The 19,650-nt window shown below is 38.8% G+C and overlaps 1 long non-coding RNA gene across 2 annotated transcripts in view; it reads right to left on the reverse strand.

The window, feature by feature from the left end:
• Positions 1-1,992: 1,992 nt before the first annotated feature.
• LOC309859896 overlaps positions 1,993-19,650 on the reverse strand; it is a 43,722-nt gene continuing 26,064 nt past the window's right edge. For both annotated transcript variants that reach the window (XR_014309027.1, XR_014309028.1), the window contains exon 4: positions 1,993-4,458. This is a non-coding gene — a long non-coding RNA (uncharacterized lncRNA). The remainder of the gene's footprint in view (positions 4,459-19,650) is intronic.

Below are 19,650 nucleotides of genomic sequence, written 5' to 3' on the forward strand. Positions count from 1 at the left end.
ATCCAACTGGTCTTTTTAAGGACAAAGCACCATGAATGTAATGAAACCCACTGAAAACGGTGCTGTGATGCAGGCTGATGTTTTTCCTTGCTGTCCTTGAGTTGTAAAATTAAAGGTTATCTGAGCCACCATAGTAGAAGAGTGACTTTCAAGGACTCCTGAAAACATCTGTTCTACTCAGCTTTTTCATTTTAAGAGCCTGTTGTCAGCGGAGTAGATCCCCAGCACGACCTAGAGAGAGGCTGAAGCTACTGCAGGGAACCCCAGTATGGGCCCTTGTTGTTCAAGCTCTAGTCACCAGTTTTGTCCCTTAGTGAGGACAACAATTAATATAAAAAGTCTCTGAGTCCTAAACTAGAAGCGTCTCTTGGAAGACTAATTCAATGAATTGAAAACAAAACAAAACAAAACAAAAACAAAACAAAATACGCACTTTGAATTTTTTATGAACTGCTTTGGGTTCCCGGAAATGCCAGCTATACAAATATAGTGTATTATGTCATTCTTCTTCGTTACTTGGACAGAATACAAGTGTTTTACTTTAGCCATGGCACCACTGAAATATCAGCCTAAACACTTAAAATTGCTTCACAAGGTCTAACATATCCTCAGCTGAGCTACTGGTCTCCCCCTGAAATCTTTCTCACAGCCAGTTTTCTCTTGGAGAATGACCTCACTATCCATTCACTCCCTTAAGAGAAAAACGTGAGCTGATTTCGTAGGCCTCCCTTCCTGCCAGTTTTACCCCATATTATCTTTGAAACCCGTCTGCTCCTCTCCATCCTCATTGTTACCTCCTTACTCCATGCCACAGCCAGGTCTGACTGGAATTAATGCAACACCCCCAGCGGAGTCTTGTGTCTCTGGGGTTTGACATGTCCGACCCATCATTCTTCTTTTTTTTTTTTTTAAGATTTTTATTCATTATTTATTTGATAGAGATCACAAGTAGGCAGAGAGGCAGGCAGAGAGAGAGAGGAGGACGCAGGCCGATGCAGGGCTCAATCCCAGGACCCTGGGATCATGACCTGAGCTGAAGACAGAGGCTTTGACCCACGGAGTCCCCCAGCTGCCCCCCACATCGTTCTTCACACTGAAGTCAGACAGATCTTCCTAAACACCCTCCTTTGCTCCAGATCCTTTAAATGGATCCTCAAAAATGTGCAGACATGAAAATTCACTTTTTTACTCGCATGGCTCTGTGAGTTTTGACAAAGCCATAGAGCTTTGTAGCTAGCCCCGCAATCAGGATACAGAGCGGCTAACCTTGCATTCAGAAACATTTCCCCATGCTGCTCCTGCGACGTCAGTTCCAACCCTTAACCCTTGACAGCCACTGATCTGTACTTCATCTCTGCAGTTTTTCCTCTGCAGGGAGTCCTAGGAATGGGACGATGAGGGTTATAAGCTTTTGGCTTTGCCTTCTTTCCCTCATCATAAAGTCTATGAAACTCATACACGAGGTGTAACCATTCCTTTTGATTGCTAAGTTGTATTTTATTGTGCTCTACAACTAGTTCCTGCTCGCTTCCTCTGTTTAATATGGCAGTTGTGAATATTAAAAAAGCTTCCATTTGGTGGAAACTAATTGAAAAATTGGAAGCACCAGATTCATGTCAACACCCAGGAGCACTTGGCCCAGTGGTCCCACCCTGACCTGTTTGCTGCTCCACACTTGTACATTTCACTGCTTCCTGAGGGTATCCACCTGATGCCTTGAGGGCATCTCAGAAGCCACAGGAGCAAAACTCCTTCTACCTCCCCCATCTCCCCTTCTTAGTAAATGACAGTCTGTCCGCTCGGTGATTCAGACTGAATCCAGAGGACTGCCCTGACATCTCTCTATCTTACTCTTACTGTCCATATAGTCATAAATCCTATCGGTTCATCATTTGAATTATCTTTTTAAAATAGTTTTCATTTATTTATTTGAGAGAGAGAGGGAGGGTGAGCTCGAGAGAGAGAACAAGCACCAGTAGGGGGAGAGGGAGAAGCAGACTCCCCACTGAGCTGGATGCAGGACTCCATCCCAGGACCCTGGGATCATGACCTGAGCTGAAGGCAGACAATCAACTGAGCCACCCAGGCACCCCTCTCCTGACTCACATTTTGGTGCATCAGTATCTCTTCTCTGGATTAACAGCAGCAAATTTCCATGGGGTATCTGTTATCACTCCTTCCCCCGCCCCAAACCACTCTGCATGGAACTGTCAGAGACATTGTTGCAAAACCCTCTTGTTTTTTTTTATTAAATAATGAGACATGTCTATAAACAAGTGTTTTTGCTACTTTATCCAGAAGAAAGTCACAATTATTCTGAACTACATCCAATGCTGACTTTCCCCCCTTGTAGTTAGATTATATTTAATGCCAAAGGATAAGATGTGCCAATGGCACTTCTCCAAAATAAACACTTCTTAGAAAATATTACCAGACCTTGCCTTACTTTGAACTACAATCAGTTGTCATCTAAATTTTGGGGGTGAGTAGGAATGTAGTTCCAAGAATAATAAGAATGAATATAAAAATGGAAATCTTTTATCCTTTATCAAGTACCTATAACCATAAGAGTATTTCTGCCCTTAAAAATATATGAGAAAAGTTTATATTTTATATAAAATAGACATATCTAATGTCATTTGAAATACATGAGTGTTTCAGATACAATGGATTTTTTTTTAAACCTCTTGAGAATTCAGGATTGTGGATAGCTTATACTAATGAGAACAAAAGAGGGGGAAAGCATTTAAATGATAATTTCTAGGATTTAAAGTAAAATTCTCAAATTGCTTTTACATCTCCTCCACGAAATGTTTATTAATTACAAAGGTTAAAATACTAACTTTATAGTGGAGAAACCTAGCAATAGTCACCTTAACCCGTGACTGCAGCTAGCCATTTATTATTAATGGCACAAATTGTCATCAAGTGTCTCCTGATAGGGTGAATTGGGACAAACACAGCACCAATTCCGGCCAGAAGTGCAAACTTGAATCAAATTATAAAACGTCAGACAAAGACTAACTGGGCTGGGGTGTGCTCTTCAAAAACCACCAGTATCCTAAAACATAAATACTGAGACATTATTCCCAGTTAAAGGACCAGTCTAAAGGACCTACTTTCTTAAAACATTAATTCTCATTGGGCACCTGGCTGACTCAGTCAGTAGAGCATGTGACTCGTGATCTTGGGATTGTAGGTTCGAGCCCCATGTTGTGTGTAGAGAATACATAAAAATAAAGTCTTAAAGAATTAGTTGTGATCACTGTAATATATTTATCTAAGAGATGCTCTTGCTTCTAGGAAATACACACTAATATATTTAAGGCAAAGGGGTCTTCTGTCCAAACTTAGAGGGGGAAAGAGAGAGTGTGTATCTGTGTACATATGGGGTTGGGAGAGAGGATAAAGTAAATATGGTAAAATGTTTACATTTGACTAATCTGGGTAAAGGATAAAAAAAATATGGACTTTTTATTGGTTTTGCAGTATCTTACTTTAAATCGGAAACTATGTCAAAATAAACACTTTAAAGGAAAAATAGACATTACCTATTTTATTATCTTAGAGGCTTTTAGAGACATAGTTCCTTTAATATTTTCCCACCTGCATGAGAATGATTCTCTTCGTTACAAGAAATGATTATCTGTCTCATTCCTCTGTTCAAGTACAGTCTCTTTTTAGTGGCTACTGAGACTGTGTTCTTGCATCTAAACCTCAAGGGATTGAAGGATAGTCTGTTTTGGTAGCCTTTATATCACTGTGTTTATATTTGTACAGCTTAACTTATGATCTATACAATAATTTGTCTTTGATCATGTTACTTTGTACTCAACAGAATGGTATTTACAGAAAACAGGCTCCCCTTGACTTTCCCATAGAAACTTTTAATTTACTGTTAGCAAAAGCTGTGTGTTCCTTAACAGTGTTATTAACAGTGTTATCATGCCTTGCCTTTTCAAAGCATGTAGGTCAGAAGCAAGAGAGGGGAAGTGAGGGATGATTGAATTAGCTCAGTGTTCCCAAAGGTTGTCTGCAGTGTAGTTAGGGGAAGATATGATGCTTTTGTCCAAATTCAGATACCCATGTAAGGAGCTCCAAGGCAGATGACTAATTTGCTACTGAATTATGGGCAATAAGCCTTGGTTCAATGTTCAGATTCCAAGACAGGTCAAGCAGGCTTGTGAGGACCAAAATTTTCTTGGAAAGGCAGAAGATGAAGAAAAAAGTTGAGGGATTTTGAGGCCAGACCACATTGGACACGAACTCTGCTCTTTATTCAGTCTGATAATCCTGGGCTGTTCCTTGGGCTCTTCCAGTCCAGTTTATCTCTTCAATGAAGAAAATAATCCTTGCTTTAAGAGTCAACATTGGCGAATCACCTGACATAAACACGGCATTTCATTCAGGAAGTGCTAGAGGCTCACGTTCACAGCTTACAAGTTTTCATGGAATTACCTGGAAAAAATGTTAATAAAAATGATAAAATTTTTAAAAAAAGGTAAAATCCTGTTCAAAATTCAAAAATTTGTTTTATTAAGAGTTGTATGTCTTAATATCTTTGATAGAATGAAGTTGGGGCTTTCAGAAAGAAGCTTGCCTACAAAAGTTTAAAATCTATACCCATCAGTTAACATCTGTCGCCATACACAGTTACAAATTTTTGTTCCCTTCTAAGATTTACTCTTACCAGTGTTCAAATATGCAATAGAGTATTATTGACTATAGGCTCCATGCCATGCATCAGATCTTCCTGACCTACTTGTGGCCGCAAGTTTGTACCTTTTGACGCCCTTCACTCATGTTGTCTACCTTCAACCCATCTGGCAACCCATCTCTGTGTCTCTGAACTTGTATTATAAATGATTTTTCTAGATTCTGTATATAAGTAAGATCATATTGTATTTCTGTCAAACTAGTTTTGCTTAGCTTAATGCCCTCAAGATCCCTTATGTTGTGGCAAATGACAAGATTTCATTCTTATTTTTGAATGAATAATACTCCAGTGTGTGTGTGTGTGTGTGTGTGTAATGTCTTCTTCATCTGTTCATCCATCGGTGGACACTTTCTGTATCTTGACTATTGTAAATAATGCTGCAGTGAACATAGGGTTGCTTATATGTTTTTGAATTAGTATTTTTAACATTAACATAGAATGTATTATTTGCTTCAGGGGTACAGGTCTGTGATTCATCAGTCTTACACAATTCACAGCACTCACCACAGCACATGCCCTCCCCAGTGTCCATCCCCTGGCCATCTTATCCTTCCCATCCCCCTCCCTTCCAGCAGCCTTCAGTTTGTTTCCTGAGACTAAGGGTCTCTTATGGTTTGTCTCCCTCTCTTGTTTCATCTTGTTTTGTTTTTCACTCCCTTCCCCTGTGATCCTATGACCTGTTTCTCAAATTCCTCATATCAGTGAGATCATATGATAGTTGTCTTTCTCTGATTGACTTATTTCACTTAGCCTAATACTCTCTAATTCCATCTATGTTGTCACAAATGGCAAGATTTTGTGTTTTTCATGGCTGCAAAGTATTCCATTGTATATATACACCACATCTTTATCCATTCCTCTGTTGGTGGAAATTTAGGTTCTTTCAAACAATAGTTTGGCTATTGTGGACATTTGCTGCTATAAACATTCAGGTGCATGTGCCCCTACAGATCACTACATTTGTATCTTAGGGATAAATACCTAGTAGTGTGATTGCTGGGTTGTAGGGCAGCCCTATATTCAACTTTCTAAGGAATGTCCGTACTGTTTTTTGTTTTCTCCAGATAAATACCCAGAAGTGGAGTTGCTAGGTCATATGGTAGATCTATTTCAAAGTTTTTGAGGCATCTCCATACTGTTTTCCACAGTAGCCACACCAATTTACACACCAGTGGTGCATGAGGGTTTCCTTTCCCCCACAACCTCACCAACACTTGTTATTTCTTGCTATTTAACTTTAGCCATTCTGACAGCTGTGAGGTATCATCTCCTGTTGTTTTGATTTGCTTTCCCCTGACAATTAGTGATGCTCCACACCTTTTATATACCTGTTGGCCAACAATATGTGTTTGGAAGAATGTCCATTCAGATCTTCTGCCCACTTTTAAATTAAATTGTTTGGGTTTTTTGCCTTTGAGCTGTAGGGGTTCTTTCTATATTTTGGATATTAACCCCATTATCAGATGTATAATTTACAAACATTTTCTCCTGTTCAAAATGTTGACTTTTCATTTTGTTAATGATTTCTTTGGTTGTAAACAAGCTTTTTAGTTTGATATAGTCCCACATGTTTCTTTTTGCTTTTTACTGCCTGTGCTTTTAGAGTCAAATCCCCAAAAAGCAATACCAAGAACAACATCAAGGAGTTTTCTGCCTATGTTTCCAATAAGTGTCTTGTTGTTTTTGGGTCTTCTATTCAGGTCTTCACTCCATTTTGAGTTAATTTCTGTGTCTGGTGTAAGATAGGGAACGAGTTTCCTTCTTTTGCATGTGGCTGTCACTTTTCTCAGCATGTTTTGTTGAAGGGACTGTCTTTTCCCCATTGTGTATTCTTGGTTCCTTTGTCATAAATTAACCCTATATGCCTAGGGATACTTCTAGTCTCTTTATTCTGTTCCATTGATCTATGGGTCCGTTTTTATGCCAATAGCATACTGTTTTGATTACTATGGTTTTGTAACTTAGTTTGAAATCAGGGAACATGATGCTGTTGATGCTGTTTTGTTCTTTCTCAAGATTGCTTTGCCTAATTCAGGGTCTTTTGTCATCCCCTACAAATTTGAGGATTGGTTGTCCTATCTCTGTTGAAAACACTGTTGGAAATTTTGAAAAGTATTTCTCTGAACCTGAGGACTCCTTTAGGTAGTTTGGACACTTAAAATTTTAATAATTATTAAATGCTGATTTTTTTTCACTAATATGAGACTTTCCCAGCCTGGCACTGATTTTCTTTCAGCATCTGTAGGAGTGAGACAATAACTAGTCCTAAACTGTGGATGATGTGTGTACAGACACTAAAGGGTGAGGGAAAGTTTTTTTTTATAGAAACTCCATCTCATATGTTCTGCTATGTCCTCCCTCCAGCTTTGAATATGACCTTCAGTTGTCAGGCTTAAATGCAGTCATTTTATTTGGCTGTTGAACCTAATTATAATGAGTGAAAGGCTGTAAGACTTACCACAGATGAGGTGGTGAGCCTTTTTCAGAAATGTTGCCTTCAAATAGACTTTTGTGGCTTAATATATTTGTGGCACCTAACAGCTGTGTGCTACTCCTAAAACTTTAATTATCACACTGATTATGTGGCACAGAAAATAAGACATGGGGGTAAAAGCCTTAGGTTTAAATTGTGTATGTGAATATTTATGTAAGTATAAAACAACCAGCAAATACACCGATGCATTATTTAGACTTTTCATGGTGAGAAACTGAAAGATTCATTTTTGATCTTATATCACTGTTTCCAAAGGAATGGTTCTTCTCACATGTGTTTGAATGGCTTGGGTAGCTTGTCTTTTAAACGACTTTTCAGTGACATTAATGGTTAACTATTCTCTATATATTGAAGAAACCTCAAGGTGCTACAGTAGAGGAAGAACAATGTTAAAATATGGTCCCATTCTTTAAGGAATAGCTTACAGTTTTAAGCCTGTGTTAAGGCATTCACACGTGAAATCCTGAAATAATGGCAGATCTTTTGAGGACACATTTCATTTCTGTGTGTTACAGATTTAGGATTTTAGATGTAGGAAAAGATCTACATAGAAAGAAAATAAACAAGGTATTTGCAGAGGCAGCGAGTGTTGAGATGGAATTTACAAGGAAGTATACAGGCAGTGAGCAGGGGCTGATTAAATATTGCATATTTTTTGTGTATGTATATAAACTGTGTTTATGTCCTATAATATAATTCACTGTATTATAGGACACATACATTATATGTGGCACCCCTAAACTTTAATTTTTAAGGTAGTTTTAGGTTCACAGCAAAATTGAATGGAAAGGGGGCACCGGGGTGGCTCAGTGGGTTAAAGCCTCTGCCTTCGGCTCAGGTCGTGATTCCAGAGTCCTGGGATCGAGCCCCACATCAGGCTCTCTGCTCAGTGGGGGGCCTGCTTCCTCCTCTCTCTCTCTGCCTGCCTCTCTGCCTACTTGTGATCTATCTGTCAAATAAATAAATAAGTAAATTAATCTTTAAAAAAAATTGAATAGAAGGTACAGAGAGTTCCCATATTCTCCCTATCTGCCCCAACACACAGCCTCCCCCATTAGGGACAACTTGTACCAGAGGGGTGTACTTGCTACAATGGGTGAACCTGTATTGACATTGTTATTACTCAAAGCCCAGAGTTTACATTAGAGTTCACTCTTGGTATTGCAAACTTATGACACAGTATTCATCACTATACGATGCAGAGTAGTTTCACTGCTCTAAAAATACCCTGTTCTCGGACTTTTCTTCCTCAACCCCCCTCACGTCTGGAAACCAATGATCCTTTAACTGTCTCCATGGTTTTGCCTTTTCCAGAATGTCACAGAGTTGGAATCCTAGTAGGCTTTTGGGATTGGCTTTGATTTCACTTAGTAATATGCATTCAGGTCTCCTCCAGGTCTTTTCATGGTTTGATAGCTCATTTCTTTTTAGCACTGAGCAATATTCCATTGTTGGGATGTAGTGGTTTATCCATCCATCCTACTGAAGGACATCCTGGTTGCTTCCAAGTTTTGGCAATTATGCATAAAGCTCTATTAACATCTATGCTCAGGTTTTGTGTCAGAGTAAGTCTTCAGTTAATTTTGATAAGTACCAGGGAGAATGATTGATGAGTCATATTGTAAGAGTATATCTAGTTTTGTAAGAAATCTCCGAACGGTCTTGGTAAGTGGCTGTATCATGTGCCTTCTACCAGCAATGAATGAATGAAGGTTCCTGTTGCTTCACATTCTCGCCTACATTTGTTGTTGTTAATATTTTGGATTTTGACCATTCTAGTAAGTGTATAGTCGTATTTTGTTGTTTAGTTTGCATTTCCTTGATGACATATCCTGTTGAACACCTTTTAAGTCCTTACTGAGCATCTGTATATATTCCTTGGCTGGGTATCTTTTTTTTTTAATTTATTTTTTATTTTCAGCATAACAGTATTCATTATTTTTGCACCACACCCAGTGCTCCATGCAATCCGTGCCCTCTATAATACCCACCACCTGGTACCCCGACCTCCCACCCCCCATCCCTTCAAAACCTTCAGATTGATTTTCAGAGTCCGTAGTCTCTCATGGTTCACCTCCCCTTCCAATTTCCCCCAACTCCCTTCTCCTCTCTATCTCTCCATGTCCTCCATGCTATTTGTTACGCTCCACAAATAAGTGAAACCATATGATAATTGGCTGGGTATCTTTTCAGGTCTTTTGCCATTTTTAAAATCAGGATGGTCACATTTGATTGATGAGTTTTAAGAATTATTCATATGTTTTAAATGTGTTTGTTGTATGTTTTTGTTTTATTTTTTTAATCAGACCTGTCATATGCCAATGTTTTCTTTCAGTCTATGGCTTGACTTCTCATTCTCTTAACATTCTTTTTCAGAATGAAAGTTTTAATATTAATGAAGTACATCTCATCAATTATTTCTTTCATGGGTCATGCCTTTGGTATTGGATCTAAAAGCCATTGCCATACCCAAGGTCTTCTAGATTTTCTCCTGTGGTATCTCTTTCAGAAGTTTCACATTTTACACTTAGATCTATGATCCACTTTGAGTTACTTCTTGCAAGGAGTGTAGGCTCTATGTCTAGACTCATTTTCTGTGTGTGGATGTCCAGTTACTCCAGCAATGTTTATTGGGAAAGACTGTCATTATTTTTATTGTATTGCCTTTGTGTTTTTATTTATTTATTTTGTTTTGTTTTCCTTTGCCAAAGATCAGTTGACTATGCTTCTTTGGGCCTATTTCTGGACTCTCTATTCTCTTCCAGTGATGCATTTATCTATTCTTTTATCAATGCCAAACTGTCTTGATTAGTGTTTCTTTATAGTAGGTCTTGAAGCTGGATAGTGTCAGTCCTCCAGTTTGGTTCTTCCCCTTCAATACTGAGTTGGCTATTCTGGGTCCTTTGTCTCTCCATAGAAACTTTAGATTCAGTTTGTTTAAACCCACATAATAACTTGCTGGGATTTTGACTGGAATTTTGTTTAATCTATAGTTCAAATGGGGAAGAACTGATGTGGTACAATATTGTCTTTTAATTCACAAACATGGCATATCTCTCCATTTATTTAGTACTTTTCAATGTTTTTTATCAGAATTTTGCAGTTTTCCACATGAGATCTGGTACATATTTTGTTACATTTATATCAAAAATTTAAACCAAATATTTCATTTTGGGGTGCTAATGTAAATGGTGACATGTTTTGATTTTCAAATTTTACTTGCTTGCTCTTGGTATAATGAAGGTGAAGAACTTTTATATATTAACCATGTATCCCGAAAACTTGTCATAATCACTTCATTGTTCCAGGAGTTTTTGCGTCGATTCTTTGGATTTTCTCCAGAGATGATCATGGCATCTACAAAGACAGCTTTATTTCTTTCTTATCAATCTGTATATCTTTAATTTCCTTGTCTTATTTTACTGCATTGGTTAGAACTTCTAGTCTGAGGTTGAAAAGCAGTGGTGAGAGGGACCAACCTTGCCTTGTTCCTGATCTTAGTGGAAAAGTTTTGAGTTTTTCATGAAATGTTGGTAACTGTAGGTTTCTGAAGGTTTATCAGGTCATGGGAATTTCTTCCCATTCCTAATTTGCTGAGGTTTTTTTTTTTTTTTTTTTGCTTGTTTGTTTGTTTTTGTTTTTAGTTTGTTAAATCATGAATGGGTATTGGATTTTGTTAATTTCTTTTTTCTGTATCTATTGATATGATCACGTAAATTTTCTTCATTAGCCTGTTGATGTAATAGATATTAGTTGGTTTTTGAATGTTGAACCAGCCTTGCATACCTGTGAGAAAACCCATTTGGTTATGGTGTATAATTCTTTTTATACATTGTCAGATTCAATGTGTTAACATTTTGTTGAGGATTCTTGAGTCTATGTTCATGAGAAATATTGGTCTGTAGTTTTCTTTTCCTGGAATGTCTTTGTCTGGTTTTAGTGTTAGGGGGATGCCGACCTCATAAAATGAGTTAGGAAATATTCTCTCTGTTATCTTCTGGAAGAGAATGGAAAAAGTTGGTATAATTTCTTCCTTAAATGCTTTGTAGAATTATTCAGTGAACACATCTCGGCCTGGTGTTTTCTGTTTTGGATGATTTATTGATGAAATTTCTTTGGTTTGGGCCACTGTGATTTTAATGCCTTCTAAGTGCCAGGAAATAAGCTAGGTCAATATATACTTATTCCTTCACTGTTTAATTCAGAAAGTGGGGGTAGGTAATTGTATTAGGTATTTGTGGTTGAATCCTCAACATCTCTTTGATGATTGACGATTCAACATCTCTTTGATGATTCTAAGCTATTCATGGTCACTCTTTCCATCTTGCTAAGGTGGGCTGGTGGACATGTGACCAATTCAGTCAGTGGGACATGAGGAGGTGACAATTTTATTGGAAGAGACATCTTTCTTCTTCCAATGGATGTTGTCTTTTTTGGGTATGGACTACAACAACTGCAGTCTTCTTTTGGTCACAGGAAGAACCAGTATTAGTTTGAAGATGATGCTAAGGGTGGCAGAGTGAAATGAAGGTAAGAATATAAAGACTTAGGATAAATAGTGAACCGTTAATGCCAGCCATATCTTCAACTTGTTCCACCTCTGCACATTAGATTACATGAAGTAATAGTATTTCTTATTAAGATTTTTTTCTATTCTTTGCAATCAAGAACATCTTGTGGAATACAGTTGTCTCCATTTTCTGTAGATAAATGTGGGGCTTAAGGAGGTGAAATAACTTTCCCATGATTACATATATAATAAGTGTCTGAGCTTGTATCTGAACTCTGGTCTATACCATTTGTTCGCGTTGCTCACCACTTCCCCTCATACACAAACAGACAAATTAATAAAAGTCAGAAGAAATAGTATTGATAACTGTCATTATTTCCCATATGTAGGCTGTCCTCTAGCAATGCCTATTGCTCTTTTATTTTTTTGGCACTTGTTTTGAAATTATATACATATATTTTAAAATTTAATTTTTTAGTGTTCCAAGATTCATTGTTTATGCACTACACCCAGCACTCCATGCAATATGTGCCCTCCTTAATGCCCACCATCACCCAACCCCCCCACCTTTCTCTCCTCCAAAACCCTCAGTTTGTTTCTCAAAGTCCACAGTCTCTCATGGTTTGTCTGCCCCTCCAATTTCCCCTAATTCACTTATAATATATTTCTCATTTCTAAGTAAAGAACTAGTTTTGTAGCATCTTAGCTACATGAAACTATATGAATTCCTCTTATTTAGCTGGTATGGAAGATATACACTAAACCTAAACCAGTCTAGGGACCACAAAGATAAGTAGTGGCTTGAATAGTGGTCTCCCTGATGCTACTTACCCACAGAGATACCACCATCCAGAATCTGTAGGTGGACTTTATTTGGACAAGGAGACTTTGAAGATGTAAATTAGGCTAAAGACCTTGAGATAAGATTGTCTTGGATTAGGGTAAGCCCTAAACCAATGATAGGTGACCTTAGAAGAGAAGGCATCTTCGCAGACAAGAAGGGAAGAAACCAGTCTTAGGGAAGACAACGCTGTGAAATTGAAGGCAGGGATTGGAGTTGTGCATCTCTAGGCCAAGAAATACTTAGAGCCACCAAAAGCTGGAAGAGGAAAGGAAACATTCTCCATAGATCATTCAGAGAGAACACAGTCCTGCTGGCACATTGATTTCAGACTTCTGGCCTCCAAATCTGAGAAAGAATAAATTTCTGTTGCTTTTGAGCACTTCATTCATCATGATTAGTTATAGCAGCCATAGGAAACCAAAACGCAAGAATTTCCACCTTTCCTTGACAAGAGTTGGTCTCAGGGTTGACTACTGTCTCAGTCAACATGCTGGACATGGCTAACCACCTTCTATGGAATAGTGTTGCCTCTGAGAAGTGGTTGCCCAGCTAGTGACAATTTCCTGGTCTTTCTTATATCATGGTCAAATGTGCATCTAGTTCTGACCAATGAAATGTGAGCAGAAGTGATGATCATTACATCTGATGTCAGGTGGTTTAAAAGAGCGCTCTCTTCCTTCTTTGTTGAATCTTCTTCTTTGACTGGATAAAAGGACTCCAAGGTCCTTGTGGATGACAGAGCCAAAAGATGTCATTATCATTACAGCTTACAGAAGCCTGTGGTACTATGGAGGAGAGTGGATTTCTTAAATAAAAGTGGGCTTCTGTCGATCAGACTAGAGGGAAGGAGGAATCACACAGTCTTGACCCCAACTAATTGTTTTGTTCATATACTTTGTTACCGGAGTGGTAGTGATGGGATTCAGATATTTAAAAAAATACTTTTCCAGAGGATACATTCTCAGCCTCTTGGATAATAATGATCGTATTTAACTATAAAGTATTACTTAGATATTAATGAAATATCTTTTTTAAATTTTTTAATTTTTTAAATTTCTTTTCAGCATAACAGTATTCATTGTTTTTGCACCACACCCAGTGCTCCATGCAATACATACCCTCCTTAATTAAATACTTTTGCTACATGCTGATTTACTTTTTACAAGAACCCTGACATGGAGCTAAAACAGATGAGCTAACATTACAAATTAGAAAATTGACCTCCCTTGCAGCAACACCCCATTTACTCTCTCCTTCTAACAAACTTCTCATCAGTGATAAACACATGTTCTTTTTTGGCTACCCAGTATATATTTTCCTTTCTTTTAGTTAATGCTAAATACCAAATGCTAATCTGATGGGACCAGGCCTTCTGCCATCCTCAGCCTAAATGTTTCACCTGGAGTTGACACTTTTCCTGATTCCAGGGATGGACATATGACTCATACTGGCCAATCAGAAACGTTATTCCTGGGACACCCTGGGTGGTTCAGTGGGTTAAGCGTCTGCCTTTGGCTCAGGTCATGATCCCAGGGGCCTGGAATTGAGTCCTGCTTTAGGCTCTGCTTCTCCCTCTCCTCCCTATTTGTGCTCTCTCTCTCTTTCTCTCCTCACTATCACTGTCTCAAATAAATATACAATCTTTGAAAAAAAATGTCATTTTTGGACATGTGACATGTGACACAATATGGTCCAAAACTTCCATTGTGTAGGGAATATAAGAAATATAATATAATATAAGAAACTGCCCTCAGGGTGGCTGTGTTGTTAACCATGTGGTATCTAAGAAAAAAGCCTTCAGATCACCCATCTGATGCTGGGGGTGGGGGTGGGGGATTAGGGGGTGTCGTGTGCATGTCTGTTATGTTCCAAGTCTGTGTTCTTACCTTCTTCCTGAAACAAATCATGTGTGCTTCTACAACAGCTTGTGTCTCCATATTCAATAAGAGAAACCATTTTTTCTCTGTTGCTTTGTAATTAGTTGAAATATTCTTTACAGAAAATAATACCTGAATTTTCATTTGGGGGTTGTGTGTGTGTGGGGGGGGCGGTTGTTAAAGAGCTCTCTTCGGCAGGGGTGGAGTTCAAAATGTAGCTCACGTGTTGTCTTCGACTTATTCAATTTCTCCTTCATTATAACCTAGAGTCAGGCTATTTAAGATGATTAGCAGGTCATGTTTAAGGGCTGTGAATTATCCTCACTGAGTTAACTTCATTTCTTTAGTACGTATATAGCAATTTAGCCAGCAAAAATTAGTTTTGCTGTTTCTGAATCCATGCTACTTGAGTGTTGATAGGCATTAATGGATTTTGAGAAGTAGAAGTTTGTGTTCATTCCAGAAAAAGGTGTTTTAAGTGGCTTAGCCCGCATAGGTTCCCTACCTGTAGACCTGGAAAAGGTAGGTCTTTTGTTTCTGCCTCCACATGAGCAAGTGGGAAGTATAAATTGAGGACAGGATGGAATAGAAGACAGAGAATACTATTTAATGGTAGACAGGATTTACAGGAAATCCTCCCATCCATGTGCTCCCTGTTAATGTGTTTTCGTGCAGGATATAAGCTCCCTGGGGCCAAGAACCTTGTCTGTCCAGGTTGTTCGCTAGTTAGGAAGAGCCTAAGCCCTAGCAAATGCCCCCAAAGTTTCAAAAGATGACCAGAAGCAGAAGCGAATAAAAGAGTCTATAGAAATTAACCAGATAACGCTATGATAAATTTCATTATAAAACTCTGGTTCTTATCACCCTGTAGCCTAATTTAATCTTGTCAGCCATTAATTCTTCTGGCTGTTTCATGTATTTTTGTGTTAGTTTATTTATTCAACAAGTAATCGCCGAGTGCTTACAAAGTGTTTGCCAGCGGTTGTCAACTCCCTCCACGGGGACGTTTAAAGATGAGTTTGCTGCTGTTACAGTGCCTGCATCTACTGGCATTTAGTGGGTGCGGGCCAAAGCATGCTGAATATCTAGTGTGCTATTCTTCTGTGAATGGACATTGGGGTTTATGTTCAGTCATTTTGAACATTTCCTACCTGTCTTCTGGTTAAGAGTTCTTTTTTGGGGCAGAGGTACAGGAGTCGCTCTAGGACAATCAATGGATTTCAAATTCTTTTATAGCTCAGAGTAATTAATACATTTTATGTTAAAATCCTGAAACATCTGTGTGTGTGCACGTGTGTGTGTGTGTATGTGTGTTTGTGTAACTGAAACAAAAAGTTGCAAGACAACACTGTTCTTTATTATGTGGTATGCACTATGACCTATTTTATTAAAAAATGATGCTGCCTGCAGCCCATTAAATTGATTTTCAAAAACTACTCATAGGTAAAAGTCAGGTGAAGAAACAAAGTATTAAAGGCCTACCTAGTAGTGGAAATATTGAAATATTGGCTCGTGTTTAAGGTTTCTGGGATGCATCAAGCTATCTTCAAAGTTGTCACTGTAATTTACACCTGCTGAGAATGTAGAAGAAATTCTGTTGCTCTACCAATTTGTTTTTACTCTATTTACCCCGCTCTGGCATATATATACCGTATTCTATGCAATTTTGTGTCTTTTTAAAACTTAAGAGTAGTATGAACTGTTTTCAGGGCCATTAATTGGTCTTAAAACCTGAGACTTTGAATAGAGCATAAATTTCATTTTAAGAATGTGTTATCAGGGCGCCTGGGTGGCTCAGTGGTTAAGCCGCTGCCTTCGGCTCAGGTCATGATCTCAGGGTCCTGGGATTGAGTCCCGCATCGGGCTCTCTGCTCGGCAGGGAGCCTGCTTCCTCCTCTCTCTCTCTGCCTGCCCCTCTACCTACTTGTGATTTCTCTCTGTCAAATAAATAAATAAAATCTTAAAAAAAAAAAAAAAAAAGAATGTGTTATCATATATCTGACTCTCCCTGGGCTGTTGACATAACTATGCTTCTAAGACTTTTGACAGTTTTGATGAAATCACTAAACTCTTGGACTAATCAGTCTCCCCCGGTATCTTACAACAGATGCTAAGTCTGAGGATTATTAAGTCAAAAGATGTGATCACATTTATGAATTCTGATATGTATGTTCAAGTTATACTCCAAAAAATGTGTACCTATTTACTTTTAGATGAATCTAGATTTTCCTGATTTTGACTGGCAAACTCAAATTTAACCGAAGATATAACATTAAACAGTGGCGTTTTGTTTATGAAACATTGCTCTTAAATAGTTTTGGAAATGTGTTTTCCATTCTCCATATTTAGAACTGCAAATGTAAACACAAGTAGGGAAAAGAATTTTCAGCCTTAACACTGTATTAATTCAGTTCACTTTAATAGTTGTTTGTCTCGCTGTGGGATAAAAATAACATGGTACTCGCCATTAGGCCTGACTCTTAATTTTTCCCTCATCAGCCACGTGACCACCAACAGAACATTTAACCTCTCTGGATCTTCGGGTGCAGAATAGTGGTGGTGAGTTCTGTTCTGCCCATGTCAGAGCATGTGGGCAGAACCCATGTCCCAGTAGTGGGGTCATTCACTGCTGTTGAAACTCATCAAAGGAAACAAATGAAATCATAAGAAATTCATGTTAATTTATCCAGGAAATTTACCACTGGGACATTGGTCTTGAATAAGTAACCATATCTTTTATGGCTTTTACTGGCGAGACCATGCTGAGTTTTATACCTAGTACACCATGTCTTTCTTATTTGTTTATTTCTTATAGAAAGGATGACATTAAAAGAAAGGAGCAAGTGTCTCATAATTAAAACATATCAGTGTCTGGACCACAGCAACTTCAGTTCTTGACTTAACTGGTGGGAGTGGGGGCTGGGCTTAGGTGATTTCAATGGGCAGCTGGGAAAGAGACCAGAAATGCGCTGTTAGTAGGATAGCCACTCACCTTATGCTTGCAGATCAACTTAAATTTAAAATTAATTAAAATTATGTGGCATGATAACGTTCATTCCTCTGGGCACGTGTCAAGTGCTCAGTTGTCCAGTGTGGCTGGGTGGGTGGCTACCATGTTGAACGGCACAAAAGCCTTCTCTATTAGGACAGGAGATTCTGTTGGACCTCCTGCTCTTTATTCTTGTAATTTAGTTATCTCTATTATTTTTTAATAAATGAAATTAAATTTACATAGTCAGGGGTGCCTGGGTGGCTCAGTGGGTTAAAGCCTCTGCCTCTGGCTTGGGTCATGATCTTAGGGTCCTGGGATCGAGCCCCACATCGGGCTCTCTGCTCAGCAGGGAGTCTGCTTCCCTTCCTCTCTCTCTGCCTACTTGTGATCTCTGTCTGTCAAATAAATACATAAAATCTTAAAAAAATTTACACAGTGAAATACTAGGTCTTCATTGAACTATTAGATGCATTTGGACAAATGGATGTACCCATTTATCCAACACCCCAGTCATAACAGGAATATTTATATCATGTCAGAAAGTTCCTGTCATGCCCACTTCCAGTCCACCAAGACCCATGGTCAACCACTGTTCTGACTTTCATTCTAGATACATTGGCTTGTCTTTAATTTCATGTAAATTATTTATTTTGATTGAACAGTAAACAAATAGGCTTGCTTATAAAAGGCATTGCATTATAGTTTTAGTAAATGTAGCTGATTTAAATATCTAATGTTGCTGAGGAAAATTTTCTAAGAATTTCATAGTGTGGACAGCATTGCTCTTGAGGTGCATACAGTCGATGAAGATGGAAAACTTTTGATGAGGGTAGTTGTTCTTCCTGTTTACTCATTTACCCATCAAATGTCTATTGTGGGCTCACTCTGTGCTAGGGAGTGTGCTAGGCTCATGTTTCCCATTCGCCTGTTCCTCTCCTGATAGTAGTCACAGCTGAGTAACACATTCTGATAGTGGTTTGCTGTTTCTCTAAACCAGACTATTTTAAAAGTAAACATTTTTATTACCAAAAATGGAAAATCACTATCATTTGCTTTAAACACAAGGGAATTTTTTAAAATATAAGGTGCAGATTTCTGGCAAGCCTGGTGAATCCCTAATTATGAAGGTGTTCCTTCTACACCATAGAAAATGCCAGGTAACAAGGTTCAACACATATTTCTCTGAACTCAGACTATAGACAACTCTTTCCCTGACAGAAAAGACAGAGAAATCAAAGGCAGGGTGGTGAGTAGGTGGGAGATCCTGGCCACCCACTGAGACTCTTGTCCCAGTTATAGTCATGGGCATTGGAGGTCTAGTAGCCAGACTGGACCACAGGAGGGAGTGAGGAAGCTTGAGACTCAGACACCCCTTTCCACCATCTCATAACAAAACTGCTCTCTCTCTCTCTCTCTCTCTCACACACACACACACACACACACACACACACACACACTCCAGTTTCCAAGAACATCTCTGCTGGAAAAAGCTGGGATATATGATGTTTATGCCTGGATGAACAGAACACTTTGACAAATGAGTAAAGCTAAATTGGAACCTCGAGGCCCACTGTGATGGTTAATTCTGTGGGTTAGTGTGAATGTCCTGGGATGCCCAGACATTCGGTCTAACAGAATTCTAGGTGAGAGTGTTTGGGGATGAAATTCACATTGGAAATAGCTGAGGAAAGCGATTGTCCTTCCTAATGTCGCGGTGGGGGCGGGGGGGGGGTCTCATCTACTGTTTTGAAAACATGAATAGAGCAAAAAGAGTGAGCAAAAGGGACTTCTGCTTGACTCCAAATACATATCCATGTGCATATAAACATATAAAAATATACACGTACAGGGGCGCCTGGGTGGCTCAGTGGGTTAAAGCCTCTGCCTTCGGCTTGGGCAATGGTCCCAGGGTCCTGGGATCGAGCCCCGCAAAGGGCTCTCTGCTCAGCGGGGAGCCTGCTTCCTCCTCTCTGTCTGCCTGTCTCTCTGCCTACTTGGGATCTCTGTCTGTAAAATAAATTTGAAAAAAATATATACATACACACATACACATAGGTATACGTATATAAAGACACAATATTTTAACTGAGGGAAAGCTGGTCATTCTTGTCCCTGCTCCCTGGCAGATAGAAACTGGGAGTTCAGTCAATCAAATGCTCCCACTGGGACCCGATGGTACTGTTGAGAGGCTGAGGCAAATCCCGAAGAGTCACTCA

The sequence above is a fragment of the Mustela nivalis genome, assembly GCF_964662115.1.
Source record: "Mustela nivalis genome assembly, chromosome: 2".
NCBI classification, from domain to species: domain Eukaryota; kingdom Metazoa; phylum Chordata; class Mammalia; order Carnivora; family Mustelidae; genus Mustela; species Mustela nivalis.